The sequence below is a fragment of the Anoplophora glabripennis genome, unplaced genomic scaffold, assembly GCF_000390285.2.
Source record: "Anoplophora glabripennis isolate ALB-LARVAE unplaced genomic scaffold, Agla_2.0 scaffold66, whole genome shotgun sequence".
Classification (NCBI taxonomy): Eukaryota; Metazoa; Arthropoda; class Insecta; order Coleoptera; family Cerambycidae; genus Anoplophora; species Anoplophora glabripennis.
Genome location: NW_019416742.1, coordinates 900,553 through 906,552, shown reverse-complemented (window position 1 = coordinate 906,552; position 6,000 = coordinate 900,553). Strand labels below are relative to the sequence as shown.

The following is a 6,000-nucleotide window of genomic DNA, read 5'->3' as shown; positions in this document are numbered from 1 at the left end:
TGTACGGAGGATTGGCACCCTCTGTGCAGGTATGGTAGGGTGGAAAAATGTTGGCTTGGGTCAATGTGAGAGATTGACACCGGTTGGCATTTGACCACCCCCTTAATTAATGAGGTTTTCCAGGTTTCCCTCATTCCTGCATTGAATGGTGATTAGGGCCTACCAACATAAGTCGTTCCTGGGCGCAAATGCGGCGTGCCTAATAATAATATGCCGCCCCCTCTCCCGCACAAGTCTCCGACTTATGGGCAAATTATCATAGTTAGAATCAGGAGTAGATATATGATTATATTATTATTATCCATAATAAAAATAATAAATAACATAATAAACTGAAAGGTGGCTGTAACAAAAAGTCTACTAATTGAAAATGAATGTTCTATGTGTCTCCCATTCTCTTCGAGACGTTTCCGTAAGTTTTATGAAACTATTGAGAATAGGAGACGAATCATACTTTCGTCTAATTTGTCGTACGGCGCTTTTATTTTATCCCAAAAGTTCTTCTTCCGTATTAGATGTTAGAGAGTTGTAAACAATTAATTTCAAATGACCCCAAAAGTAAAAGTGTAACGGATTAAAATCCGGACAGCGAGAAGGACAAGGAAAGTTACTACCTGATCCAACGATTTGGAAATGCTTGATTTAAATAATCTCTTACCAAATGGCTGTAATGAGTAGGGGCACCATCGTGCATGAACCACATTTGTCGTCTAGAATTAATGGTTACTTCTTAGAGAACCTCAGGAAGTTCTTACCGAAGGAATTCTAACGTTCAACCTTGCATGTAGAGCGATAGACTGGTTATTTTGGCAATTTCATTCTAATTTCATTAATTTTTTGCAGGTGGCAAAATAGCCTTTTGGGTAATAAAGGAAAAAAATATTTTAGATAATCATTAGTGGCTAGTTTGTCTATGGAGTAACTTTCTTACTTTAATTACATTTTGTCAAATTTTGATGAGAATTCTAGAAAATGTATAATTCATTGCGTTATCCTGATACCTTGAAAATTAATTTATTAAATTCCACTGAAGTACTCCATGTTGTTCATATAGTGATGCAAAGGAATATTTTTTAAAAGAAATGTGGATTCTACCAGTTTAAAGAGCCTAATAGATTATACAGCTATTAAGATACGAATAGATGGGGTCAATGTTGATGAGTATGGCGGCTTTAGAATCATGCATGCACAAACTCCTTACTATTAATAGTTACCCATGTATAGGTACTTATATTTTCTGTCTAAAAAAGTGTTATGTTTGGGTATTCTATTGATCACGTGTTTATTTTATTTACTTATAACAGAAAGTAATACGTTGTAATATGTCGTTTTTGTGTAGTTGTAACATGAATGGCCGCCATCATCAAAGGAACTCTCATATGCAGTTATAGAGAACATTTCTTAGTGATATGGTGTTGATTTCACTACTTTGTGCTTATGTCGAAGCTGATAAATCACTGGTGATTAAGGGAGCTTTACATTTATATAAATCCGTATTTCTAATACCTAGCGTTTAGTCATCCAGGAATTTTATACATTCAGCTAAATAATACTGTTTTCAAAAACTAAATTAATTATATAGCTAAACTCTAGTTTCACTAGTGACTAATTTAAGTCAGAAATACTTGCCTTAGATAGCCGTAAATTGGAATTAAAAACCGATTTTTGAGAATAATCAGTACGAATCAGTATATTAGAAATAATCTAGAACAAACAAACTTAACTGTCTTCATCATAAATCTACATTTCATAATATTGAGTGAAATGGCATTACTGCATGTTAAATAAAATTCGAAAATCTGGCACATTCAAGGTAGATGTAACAAGGTCTAGTGCATTTTTTTAATTTGTTATTTTTACCATATTGAAAAAATAAGAAATTAACACAAGTGAGCCCTATTTGTCTACCCCGCCGTCGCATCACCTGTCCACTCGCTGCCTCTGACCCTCCTCGTCCATGGAAGGTCTCTCACCTCAACCCCCTGCAGCTTTTCACCACCAAAGACTTTATGTCTTATCCTCCCAAAGGCTGCACAATGTTCCAGAAGGTGGATGGGGGTGTCTTCCCCCACTCCACATTTCGGGCATAGAGTGTTCTCCTCAATTCCTTTTAAACTTAAATGCCTCCTAAGTCTGCAATGGCCTCTCAGAACTCCCACCATTTGGTTTAGGGCCCTTCGACTAAGGCTCAGCAGCCATCTCGTCTTAGATTTGTTAGGTCCATGTATGAAACTATCGGCCTGCCTGCATCCTTTATTTCTCCTTCAGTTCAGACCTAAAGTTTGATAGGCCCATTTATCCGGGGCCCCATTAACGCTACCTTGTGTGATTCCTAGGATTGGTTCAGATCCCTGGCCAGGTCCCCTAGATTAGATACGAGCTAGTTGATCAGCCCTCGCGTTACTAGGGATACCCATGTGGCCTACCCTGCCTCAGTTCGTCTGGCCAATGACTCTAGAGCGTCTCCACATTCCTGGACGAGGGCAGACCTTGTCTTCAGAGAGCTAACCGCTCTTGAGCGCGGCCTGACTGTCGTAGCAGATGAAAATCTTCTCCTCTACACAATTCCTTACCTCCTTGCTTGCTACTATCAAAATAGCAAAAACCTTGGCCTGGAAGACTGTGGCTGCGTCAAAAGAATCTGAGGAAGTTGATTTTTTATTTTTTTCTTATTATTATTCTTCTTTATTCTTATTATTTTTTAACTTATTTTTTTCAGACCAGAAGTGTCTCATTAAGAATATAGATAATTTCACTAAAACCATTGTAACACTTCATATGTTTCAAAAACTGGTCTAGTTTTCGTTCACAAAACTTAATCAAAATTGCTGAAAGTAAATTTTTTCAGTTCGGCCAGTGTTAAGGAAGAAAAAAAACTTTTTTAAACAATAACATGAAGTATTGCAGTGGTTTTAGTGAAATCACGAACAATAATTTATTTTCTAGTTAGGTAAAAATAAGTTGGTAAAAATCAAGCCTTTGATTTATCGTTTTGGAGCAGCTTACTTAAAAATATTAAAATAATCTATGTACTTTTCTTTTCAGTGTGGCAAAAATCGTAAACAGTTGTAAAAATGTCTCAAACAATAATTTTTTAAAATATTGTACACTCTACACAAGATAAAGGTTTCCAACAAGGGGCGAGCCGGTGGACTATTAACAGGAATTTTGGGAGGCATCAATAATTAGGGGCGTGTCATATTTATTTTTGTGTAGGCACGTGTGTAACGACACACAACAAAAAATTGCAGGCCTGAAGTATATGCATTATAAAAAGAAGAGTATACAGGTTTTGAAATTATGTATTTTGTCTTGCCACATTATTTTTCTTGTCTCTGAGAAAATTAATATTTTGAAATAAGAATTTGTGTCATATTCTGCAGAAAGTAGGTAGGTAGGTCATGAAGGCAACAAAATAAAAAAATATTGTAAACTACAGTTTTATTATAACTTATACAGTTTGGGGAGAAAAGGGAAATATTTTAAGGACGTGTTCTGGAAGTGAAAATAAGTAAATAAGTTCATGACATTATAGGTCCGGAAATGTTTCCTTTCTGAGATAGATGTCGAAAGAAATTTAAAATGCGTTTTTTTCTAAATATCTGGAAAACGATTTAAGATATTACATTGCCACTGTACTATACACCAAAGCTCAGTGTAATATCTTAAATCGTTTTCGAAATATTTAGAAAAACAGGATATTTTTAAATTTTACATCTATCAGAAAGGAAGCATTTCCGGGCCCATAATGTTATGAACTTGTTTTCTTATTTTGACATCATTTTATAAACAATAAAAAAACAAAACAGTAATAATATGTCCAACCGCCATCCGAATCAATAGCGTTCCAAATATTTTGTATACGTTCCCAGAGTGTATCTCTATTTGGTGGAATATCGTCTACTGTTCATTCAACTGACGCATTACATAAGCCCATAAATGATTTTTTTTATAAGAAGTAATTTCCATTTTGTTGCATTCTAAAATATTGATTAGAGCCCGAGTTATCACGGAAATATTATTTTTGGGGCTGAACATGAGGGTTAGTTTGCATCCGTTTAAATCCGTTTTAGGCTAAAAGAAAAAATATTAGTCCTTATTAATATGTTTTTACCTTTTTGAGATTAACAATGGATATTGAGCATACAATAATTTAAAGAAACACACGTTTACTGACGCACGCGCATTGACAATAACGAACGAAATAATCTATCTTTGTCAGAAGCATACGAGTTGTCCACGATTTCGGTACCATGAGTGCGACAAAGCGAACGTGATTTTTTATCTTTGTCCTGGCGGTATCGTAGGAGCTAAATAAAATTCAAAATATGAAAAGGTAAATAAATTTGTATCTGTCTAAAAAACAAACGTAAAAAAAATTCGAAGACAAGTTTTCATTATTTTAAATAATCAATCGAATAGTATAGAAAAAAAAATTGGTTTCGTTTTGGTACATCATTAAAATTAACGATTAAAAATTTGAAATTGTTATAATTTTCTTATTAAAAATTAAAAATTATATTTATTTATTTGAAAAGAAAATTTACATTTTTTAGAGTTGATTAAAAAAAAAATACAAAATTCATTCATTTTTCTGCTTATGATTTTTTTAAATTTCTGAAATCTTCCCTTAACTTCCAGCCTCCCTAACTCTGTTAATTTTAATAGTACAAGAAAAAGTCAAGAGGCCATTTTTATGTAGAATTGTATGCTTTACAACTTTTATAAGAAACTTGGTTTCATTGCGGCTGCCTATACAGTGTTCATTAATGGCGTACAGAAAAAACCAGAGGCCCATTCTGTGGCTAAAATTAAGTAAATTTTGTTACACACACGTAGGCTCTTAAGGCCGCCGTTTCCGAGCTGCAGGGTTTTCAAAATAAAAAAAAATAAAATGTTTAATTTTCTTAAATTTATTCAATCTAACTATTCGTAAGTAGGTAGTAGACGTTTCTCAAGATTTATTAACTAGGATGAATCGATTTTTCTATTGTAATGTAAATGCAACTCTTTTAATAGAAACAAGATAATAAAAAATGCATTCGGGGTCTGCTATAAGAGTTTGCCCATTAGTCCCATTTTAAAAATGCCAATCTACCAGGAAAGCATTTTTGTACAAAACTCGTAAAATGTCAGATGTGACGGTAAAATATTGCCACACGAGTTTAATGGGAACGCCCCATATAGACAAGCGGTTAAGCTTTCATATTTCAAACAAGATACGATTCAGATTGGAAACCTTTATCTTGCGTCGAGTGTACATTTCAATGAAAACCTAACCCCACTTTTTATTGTGTAAAAGTTGGCAGGGATCGTCTCGACGTTGTATACTTTTGTTAATTTGAAGCTTCATTTTTCGTTTTATTTTGTTTAATTGAAGAATGAAATATTTTTGTGTGTTAACAAAAATAATTATAAACTCCTCTAAAACTTATCAACAGATAAGAAAAGACATGTGTATGAAATGAAGATACCTTTCAAATGTGTCATTTCCATTTTCAGTTTCTCATTTAAAATATATGGTGTGGTAGTAATAGGAGAGGAGATGATCATAACAAAAAATTGACGTGACTTAGAAACTCGGTTCGAACAGAAGTATGTCTAGTTTTCATCGACAAACACTGAGCTCGTATAGTTTGGAATAAATTCGATAAATCGTTATTGAAGGGTTTTATAAAATGTCACTTTTTTCAGCCATCCACTTTTTTTCGTTTTGTTTGTTTTTGAGCTGTGACGTCATCGGCAATTTTTTTAAATGGTAACCCATATTTTTTTCCACGGATTTCGATAGAGCACATTTTTCTGAGTACGAATATGTCAAAAACGTATGACCTTCAAGATGGAAGTTTTCGAGATAATAGACAGTTTAAGTTGATTGTAGATGATCATGATACGAATTTGAGCATGCGCAACGGTCAAATTTTACGTATACGTCCACGTATCGGACACAACTTAAACTGTCTATTCGGTTCCAAAGTTTCAAGAATGTACCATGTACAA

The 6,000-nt window shown here is 33.9% G+C and overlaps 1 protein-coding gene across 3 annotated transcripts in view; it reads left to right on the top strand.

The window, feature by feature from the left end:
* The window catches only part of LOC108917948 (serine/threonine-protein kinase 26), a 161,354-nt gene that overhangs the window by 96,806 nt on the left and 58,548 nt on the right, over positions 1-6,000 (top strand). The gene's annotated exons all lie outside the window — the stretch shown is intronic.